Raw genomic sequence first — 10,153 nt, 5'->3', positions numbered from 1 at the left:
GCAGTCGATGCTTCCAAGCATCCCAGGAAATCCTCTTGCTGCATTCTGGGCTAGGATCCGAGCAGTGTCTTCCGCATTGGGTGCTCTCAAGTATTGTGGCCCAAACACTGCCACCACTGCCCGACAGAACTTGTAGAAACACTCTATGCTGGTGGACTCGGCCATGCGCCCATAGTCGTCGAGTGAATCACTGGGAGCTCCATATGCAAGCATCCTCATCGCTGTCGTGCACTTCTGGATGGAGGTGAATCCAAGAGCGCCAGTGCAATCCATCTTGCACTTGAAGTAGTTGTCGAACTCCCGGATGGAATTCACAATCCTGAGGAAGAGCTTTCAGCTCATCCGATAACGGCGCCGAAATGTTCTCTCGCCATGAAGTGGAGCATCGGCGAAGTAGTCGGAGTAGAGCATGCAGTAGCCTGGCAGACGATGTCGGTTCTTTGCTTTCACCCACCCCGGCGCCGAGCCACCTCGACGCGGCTTTTCACTGCTCGCCAGCAGCTGGGCGAGGGCGGCGAGCACCATCAGATGCTCTTCTTTCTGGACGTCGGCCGCGGCTTCATCCTCCAGCAGCGCGGCAAGCTCTTCCTCCTCATCGGAGTCCATCGCCGAGTCAGTCAAAACGCCAAACACCTTGCGCTCGTGGGCGTGTACCCGCCGTTAAACCGCGCCTCCGCGGCCGGAAACGGCGGCCGGCACCGCCTAGAGCTGCGGGGAGGGGCTGCCGCGGCGAAGCGCTGCTATTTTCAGGCGAGGAATGGCTATCTAGGCGGAGTAGGCCGGCGGCCGTCGCCGGGATACAGCTAGTGGTGGCCGAGGGCGCGGGGGGTGCGAGGCGAGTCGGGGAAGAAAAACTTGACTTTTCCCCTGTCGGTGTGGGCCAGGCGCGCTTTTCACTAGCGCCGGAGCCCCCAACGGCTCCCCAGCGCGCCGGGTTCGGCCTGTGACCGCCGGGCGGAAAAAAGGCCCGAACCGGCGATTTTCGGCGTCCTGGGGGCGCGACTGGGCCGTTTTTTCGGCGCCGGCGCGAAAAAATCGCCTGGGGAGGCCTTCTTGGGGGCGCGGCTGGAGATGCCCTTAGCAGCAATCAACCTCCACTAACGTGTCCGTGTGTGTGGTTTTTTTTCGGTGGAAAAAGGTAGGATTTGGAGTTGGAGACAAAACTAGATACTCCAAACTTAATAATGTCGAGAAACTGGTATAATTCATAAAATTTGAAGAAGGGGCAGATGAGACATTGTGAAAAAAATAAAGGAAAAATAAGAAAAGGACACTTGTTTTTTCCCAAATGGATGATAACCCCTGCCTCTGCATTGACCGATGCACGCAACCATCTTTATTATATTACTAGAAAAATGCCGGTGCGTTGCAACGGGATATAAAACCTACCCATATTAATGTGATTGTGCAAACAAATATTTGTTAAATCATACCCGTGATTTATCTTATTTTTTGATGAGAAATTTGATTATAAGTATTAAAATAGAATTGGTTTAGAAGGTAAGTAAATTAATGCGATTGATTATTATATGAGAAAGTTGGACGAAGGGATGGTGCCAAGAAAAGTGAAACATAAGACCTTACATCCTTTTCAAATAGTAGAGATTCAACAAAAGGCTTATAAAATAAATATATGAATCAACCCAAAGCCACCTTCCCCCGCAATAAAAACCCAAAGCCACCTTCCTAACGAACATTGTCGCCATGATTACAAGCTTGATGATGTGCCCTGACCTCGCGTCAACACGCACCAGGTAATCCGGTGGGCTCAGTAAGCCGCCTGCCAGCTAGCCGGGAGCACCAACCGGTCTAACAGACCATCAACACACACACACACACACACACACCATATGCGCAATAATTTGCCGCCGCCTTCTTCCACTGTCTCATTTTCAGGACCGACAATGCATTGACCTTGCCAGACCCTTATGTCATCGACGCCAGACAGCGCCACCCTTCTGCATGTGCCCATCAACACGCCTCCAGCATCGAGACCCCACTGCCACACGCTGTCATCGATGCTAAAGATGCAATGGCACTCCATCTCTTGCCCCCTCTGGCCAACACCTGCTCCAAAACGACCCCCTAGAAGGAAGAACGACACCGATCATCATCTAATTCGGGAGACCCAGATCTAGTGTTTTCCTCGGAGCAGGCCGAGTGAGTGAACACCCAGGGCAGCACCAGGACCCGACCGAGGTTGTTGCGCCCCCTCCCAATCTGCCCAAGACGACGCCTCCAAGGAGGTACGATGCCGTAGCACCGTCGCCGCCCATTCATTGGGAACTAGGGTTTTCACCTGGGCACATAGGACATGGGAGAGCAGAGGGAGTTGTACCTCGACGTCGCCACCAAAACGGTAATGGCGCCACATAGACACATATATTTATAATGTATGCAATTCAGCAAATATTAACGAAACTGTATTTAAAGCTTAAAATTCATTCCCATGTTTATTTTCTTACAAGTCTTTACTTCCCCTATTATTTCTACAATATTTATTCCATTTGTGATTTCTGGTTTTCTCTTGAGTATTCTATTTTCAATCTGTATTTTTACTTTTCCCATTTTATAATTCTCCTTATTTTTCTAACATACATATATTTTTCCAAAAAAAATCCTTAATTTAAATTTTGGTACATCCATCTCGCTCTGGCAGCGGCTTGGCCGCCTCCAGGACCGGAACGCCATCGACACCCTCCTCGCCGACCTCCGGGCGATGGCCTTCCGCGTGGTGCCCCCGCTTCCACCGCCTCCTCCAGAGCCTGACTAGGCCTTAGGCTCTCTCCGGTGTGCTGGTGTGTCGGTGTTTTTCTCCTTTCTAGGGCTTGTTGAGTTGTGCCCTCAGCATTAACCTTGCGACCTTTATTGTGTGTGTGCGTGTCTGTGTGAACTCTCGCGCCTTGTGCGTGCGTGTGGCTGAACTCTTGTATCATGTTTGTGGCTTGGGCGGTTGGCTTTATTTATGGGTGAAAGCCTTTTTCGGTAATACAACGTGCGGTCCTTCTTGCGGTACCATTGCATTGACTCGGAGCAGCCAGCTAGCTCCTAATTTAGATTGGACTCACTCCCCTTCTGCATGTGAACACTGCTACTGCGGTGCTGCTCTAACACAATTGTTTAAGTTTTTTTTTCTTTTTTCCCGAATGCACACAGCTTGCGTATCATTGTGTTGATAGAAAGAAAGTAGAATAAGTATATAAAAGGATACAACATATACATAAAAAGGCGTGGACACGCGACCCGAAACAAAGGAAAAGACCACAACTAAACCACCAAGCCAAACCCAAGTACAGGGGCAAACCTAACCTGCAAAACTTCAAGTTCAGTATGGAATGGTCAATGCAGCAACCTGACTAGTAACAAGAATGCTTATTAGATTGCTTGAGCATCCATCAACTCTTAGAGCATCTCTAGCCGCGCCCCCAACATGCCCCCCCCACAGGCGATTTATTCGCGCCGGCGCTGAAAAAACGGCCCAGTCGCGCCCCCAGGAGCCTGATTTTCGCTGGTTTGGGCCGAAATTAGCGCCGGCGGACCCAGGCCGAACTCGGCACGCTGAGGAGCACCTGGGGCGCCGGGGGACGTGATTTTGGCGTGAACGGGGATGGGCCCGCCGAGTCAGTGAGACGCCACTTCGTCGCCCTCATCGCCTCGGTTCCCGCAGGAATCAATGGCAAAGCTGCCCAAGGCTGCCGCGCTACCGCGCCGGTCAGCCTCCATTGATGCCTCACGGGCGGCGCAGTGAAGGCACCGCCGACGGGCGTCCCGCCCGCTCCCGCCATGCGTCGCCGGCATGCAGCCTCTGAAGGAAATATGCCCTAGAGGCAATAATAAAGTTGTTATTTATTTCCTTATTTCATGATAAATGTTTATTATTCATGCTAGAATTGTATTAACCGGAAACATAATACATGTGTGAATACATAGACAATAAAGTGTCACTAGTATGCCTCGACTTGACTAGCTCGTTGATCAAAGATGGTTAAGGTTTTCTAACCATAGACATGACTTGTCATTTGATAAACAGGATCACATCATTAGGAGAATGATGTGATTGACTTGACCCATCCTGATCGTTTTAGTTTACTGCTATTGCTTTCTTCATGACTTATACATGTTCCTATGACTATGAGATTATGCAACTCCCGATTACCGGAGGACACTTTCAGTGCTACCAAACGTCACAATGTAACTAGGTGATTATAAATGTGCTCTACAGGTGTCTCCGATGGTACTTGTTGAGTTAGCATAGATCGAGATTAGGATTTGTCACTCCGATTGTCGGAGACGTATCTCTGGGGCCTCTCGGTAATGCACATCACTATATGCCTTGCAAGCAATGTGACTAATGAGTTAGTTGCGGGATGATGCATTACAGAACGAGTAAAGAGACTTGACGGTAATGAGATTGAACTAGGTATTGAGATACCGACGATCAAATCTCGGGCAAGTAACATACTGATGACAAAGGGAACAACGTATGTTATTATGCGGTTTGACCGATAAGGATCTTCATAGAATATGTAGGAGCCAATATGAGCATCCAGGTTCCGCTATTGGTTATTGACCGGAGACGTGTCTCGGTCATGTCTACATAGTTCTCCAATCCGTAGGGTCCGCACGCTTAACGTTCGGTGACGATCGGTATTATGAGTTTATGTGTTTTGATGTACTGAAGGTAGTTAGGAGTCCCGGATATGATCACGTACATGACAAGGAGTCTTGAAATGGTCGAGACATAAATATCGATATATTGGATGACTATGTTTGGACTTCAGAAGTGTTCCGGGCAAGTTCGGGCATATACCGGAGTACCAGAGGGTTGCCGGAACCTCCCAGGGAGTATAATAGGCCATATGTGCCTTAGTGGAGAAGCGGAGGGGCGGCCAAGGCTGGGTCGCGCGCTCCCTCCCCCTCTAGTTCGAATTGGATAAGGAGGGAGGCGGCGCCCCCTTTCCTTCCCCCCTCTCTCCTCCCTCCCCCTTCTCATACTCCTACTAGGAAAGGAGGAGTCCTACTCCTGGTGGGAGTAGGACTCCCCCCTTGGCACACCCTCCGCCTTGGCCGGCCGTCTCCCCCCTAGCTCCTTTATATACGGGGGCGGTGGGGCACCCCAACACACAAGTTGATCATTGATTATTAGCCGTGTGCGGTGCCCCCTCCACCATAATCCACCTCGTTCATATCATAGCGGTGCTTAGGCGAAGCCCTGCGTTGGTAGCTTCATCAACACCGTCATCACGCTGTCGTGCTGACGGAACTATCCCTCGAAGCTCTACTAGATCGTGAGTTCGTGGGGTGTCACCGAGCTGAACGTGTGCAGATCGCGGAGGTGATGTACGTTTGGTACTTGGATCGGTCGATCATTAAGATGCACGACTACATCAACCGTGTTCTCATAATGCTTCCGCTTACGGTCTACGAGGGTACGTGGACGACGTTCTCCCCTCTCGTTGCTATGCATGACCATGATCTTGCGTGTGCGTAGAATTTTTTTTGAAATTACTATGTTCCCCAACAGTGGTATCAGAGTCAGGTTTGTGCGTAGATGTTATATGCACGAGTAGAACACAAGTGAGTTGTGGGCGATACAAGTCATACTACTTACCAACATGTCATACTTTGGTTCAGCGGTATTGTTGGATGAAGCGGCCCGGACCGACATTACGCATACGCTTACACGAGACTGGTTCTACCCACGTGCTTTGCACACAGGTGGCTGACGGGTGTCAGTTTCTTCAACTTTAGTTGAATCGAGTGTGGCTATGCCCAGTCCTTGTGAAGGTTAAAACAACACTAACTTGACAAACTATCGTTGTGGTTTTGATGCGTAGGTAAGAACGGTTCTTGCTCAGCCCGTAGCAGCCACATAAAACTTGCAACAACAAAGTAGAGGACGTCTAACTTGTTTTTGCAGGGCATGTTGTGATGTGATATGGTCAAGACGTGATGAGATATAAATTGTTGTATGGGATGATCATGGTTTGTTAAAATTATTGGCAGCTGGCAATAGCCTTATGGTTGTCTCTTTATTGCATAAGATGCAAGCGCCAAATAATTGCTTTACTTTATCGCTATGTGATAGCAATAGTTACAAGAGCAATAATTGGCGAGACGACCATGTGATGACACATTGATATAGATCAAGATGATGGAGATCATGGTGTCATGTCGGTGACGATGAAGATCATGACGATGCTTTGGAGATGGAGATCAAAGGCACAAGATGATGATGGCCATATCATATCACATATTTTGAATGCATGTGATGTTTATCTTTTATACATCTTATTTTGCTTAATTCGGCAGTAGCTTTATAAGATGATCCCTTACTAAAATTTCAAGGTAAAAGTGTTCTCCCTGAGTATGCACCGTTGCCAAAGTTCGTCGTGCCGAGACACCACATGATGATCGGGTGTGATAAGCTCAACGTTCACGTACAACGGGTGCAAGCCAGTTTTGCACACGCAGAAATACTCGGGTTAAACTTGACGAGCCTAGCATATGCGGATATGGCCTCGGAACACTGGAGACCGAAAGGTCGAGCATGAATCATATAATAGATATGATCAACATAGTGATGTTCACCATTGAAAACTACTCCATCTCACGTGATGATCGGACATAGTTTAGTTGATTTGGATCACGTGATCACTTAGATGATTAGAGGGATGTCTATCTAAGTGGGAGTTCTTAAGTAATATGATTAATTAAACTTTAATTTATCATGAACTTAGTCCTGATAGTATTTTGCAAATACTGTTGTAGATCAATAGCTCGTGTTGTTGCTTCCCTATGTTTTATATGTGTTCCTAGAGAAAACTAAGTTGAAAGATGATAGTAGCAATGCTGCGGATTGGATCCGTGATCTGAGGATTATCCTCATTGCTACACAGAAGAATTATGTCCTTGATGCACCGCTAGGTGACAAACCTATTGCAGGAGCAGATGCAGACATTATGAACGTTTGGCTAGCTCAAAATGATGACTACTTGATAGTTTAGTGCACCATGCTTAACGGCTTAAAATCGAGACTTCAAAGACGTTTTGAACGTCATGGACCATATGAGATGCTCCAGGAGTTGAAGTTAATGTTTCAAGCAAATACCCGAGTTGAGAGATATGAAGTCTCCAACAAGTTCTATAGCTAAAAGATGGAGGAGAATAGCTCAAGCAGTGAGCATGTGCTCAGATTGTCTGGGTACTACAATCGCTTGGATCAAGTGGGAGTTAATCTTCCAGATAAGATAGTGATTGACAGAGTTCTCTAGTCACCATCACCAAGTTAGTAGAACTTCGTGATGAACTATAGTATGCAAGGGATGAAGAAAACGATTCCCGAGCTTTTCATGATGATGAAATCGATGAAGGTAGAAATCAAGAAAGAGCATCAAGTGTTGATGATTAACAAGACCACTAGTTTCAAGAAAAGGGCAAAGGGAAATAAAGGGAACTTCATGTAGAATGGCAAGCAAGTTGTTGTTTCCGTGAAGAAGCCCAAAGCTAGACTAAAGCCTGAAACTGAGTGCTTCTACTGCCAAGGAAATGGTCACTGGAAGCGGAAATGCCCTGAATATTTGGTGGATAAGAAGGGTGGCAAAGTAAACAAGGGTATATTTGATATACATGTTATTGATGTGTACCTTACTAGTGTTTATAGTAGCCCAGAGGTATTTGATATTTGTTCGGTTGCTAAGATTAGTAACTCGAAATAAGAGTTACACAATAAACAGAAACTAGTTGAGGGTGAAGTGACAATGTATGTTGGAAGTGGTTCCAAGATTGATATGATCATCATCATCGCATACCCCCTATACTTTCGGGATTAGTGTTAAACCTAAATAAATGTTATTTGGCGGAGCATGAATATGATTTGATCATGTTTATTGCAATACGGTTATTCATTTGAAGTCAGAGAATAATTGTTGTTCTGTTTACATGAATAAAACTTTTGATGGTCATACGCCCAATGAAAATAGTTTGTTGGATCTCGATCGTAGTAATACACATACTCATAATATTGATACCAAAAGATGCAGAGTTAATAATGATAGTGCAACTTATTTGTGGCACTGCCGTTTGGGTCATATTGGTGTAAAGCACATGAAGAAACTCCATTCTGATGGACTTTTGGAATCACTTGATTATGAATCACTTGGTACTTGCGAACCATGCCTCATGGGCAAGATGACTAAAACTCCGTTCTCCGGAATAATGGAGCGAGCAACAGATTTGTTGGAAATCACACATATTGATGTATGTGGTCAGATGAATATTGAGATTCGCGGTGGGTATCGTTATTTTCTCACCTTCACAGATGATTTGAGCAGATATGGGTATATCTACTTGATGAAACATAAGTCTGAAACATTTTGAAAAGTTCAAAGAAATTTCAGAGTGAAGTGGAAAATCATCGTAACAAGAAAACAAGTTTCTACGATCTGATCGCGGAGACAAATATTTGAGTTACGAGTTTGGTCTTCAATTAAAACAATGTGGAATAGTTTCACAAACTCATGCCACCTGGAACACCACAACATAATGGTGTGTCCGAACGTTGTAACCGCACTTTATTGAATATGGTGCGATCTATGATGTCTCTTACCGATTTACCACTATCATTTTGGGGGTTATGCATTAGAGACAACTGCAATCACTTTAAATAGGGCACCGTCAAAATCCGTTGAGACGACGCCTTATGAACTGTGGTTTGGCAAGAAACCAAAGTTGTGGTTTCTTAAAGTTTGGGGCTGCGATGCTTATGTGAAAAAGTTTCAACCTGATAAGCTCGAACCCAAATCGGAGAAGTGCGTCTTCATAGAATACCCAAAGGAAACTATTGGGTACACCTTCTATCACAGATCCGAAGGCAACTTATTTGTTGCTAAGATCGATCCTTTCTAGAGAAGGAGTTTCTCTCTAAAGAAGTGAGTGGGAGAAACGTAGAGCTTGATAAGGTAATTGTACCTTCTCCCGAATTGGAAAGTAGTTAATCACAGAAATCAATTCCAGTGATTCCTACACCAATTAGTGAGGAAGCTAATGATGATGATCATGAAACTTTAGATTAAGTTACTATAGAACCTCGTAGGTCTTCCAAAGTACAGTCCGCACCAGAGTGGTATGGTAATCCTGTCCTGAAAGTCATGTTACTAGACCATGATGAACCTACGAACTATGAGGAAGCGATGACGAGCCCAGATTCCGCGAAATGGCTTGAAGGCCATAAAATCTGAGATGGGATCCATGTATGAGAACAAAGTGTGGACTTTGGTGGACTTGCCCGATGATCGACAAGCCATAGAAAATAAATGGATCTTCAAGAGGAAGACAGACGCTGATAGTAGTGTTACTATCTACAAAGCTCAACTTGTCGCAAAAAGTTTTTCGACAAGTTCAAGGTGTAGAATACAATGATATATTCTCACTCGTATCAATGCTTAAGTCTGTCCGAATCATGTTAGCAATTGCCACATTTTATGAAATCTGACAAATGGATGTCAAATCTGCATTTTTAATGGATTTATTAAAGAAGAGTTGTATATGATGCAACCAGAAGGTTTTGTCAATCTTAAAGGTGCTAACAAAGTGTGCAAGCTCCAGTGATCCATCTATGGACTGGTTCAAGCATCTCAGAGTTGGAATATACGCTTTGATGAGTTGATCAAAGCATATAGTTTTATACAGATTTGCGGTGAAGCCTGTATTTACAGGAAAGTGAGTGGGAGCACTACAACCTTTCTGATAAGTATATGTGAATGACATATTGTTGATCAGAAATAATGTAGAATTTTCTAGAAAGCATAAAGGAGTGTTTGAAAGGAGTTTTTTCAAAGAAAGACCTCGGTGAAGCTGCTTACACATTGAGCATCAAGATCTATAGAGATAGAGCAAGACGCTTGATAAGATTTTTCAATGAGTACATACCTCGATAATATTTTGAAGTAGTTCAAAATGGAACGGTCAAAGAAGGAGTTCTTGCCTGTGTTGCAAGGTGTGAAGTTGAGTAAGACTCAAAACCTGACCATGGCAGAAAATAGAAAGAGAATGAAAAGTCATTCCCTATGCCTCAGTCATAGGTTCTATAAAGTATGCTATGTTGTGCACTAGACCTATTGTATACCTTGCTCTGAGTTAGGCAAGGGAGTAT

The sequence above is a fragment of the Triticum aestivum genome, chromosome 7B, assembly GCF_018294505.1.
Source record: "Triticum aestivum cultivar Chinese Spring chromosome 7B, IWGSC CS RefSeq v2.1, whole genome shotgun sequence".
In the NCBI taxonomy this organism is placed as follows: Eukaryota; Viridiplantae; Streptophyta; class Magnoliopsida; order Poales; family Poaceae; genus Triticum; species Triticum aestivum.
This window is presented reverse-complemented; position numbering follows the sequence as displayed.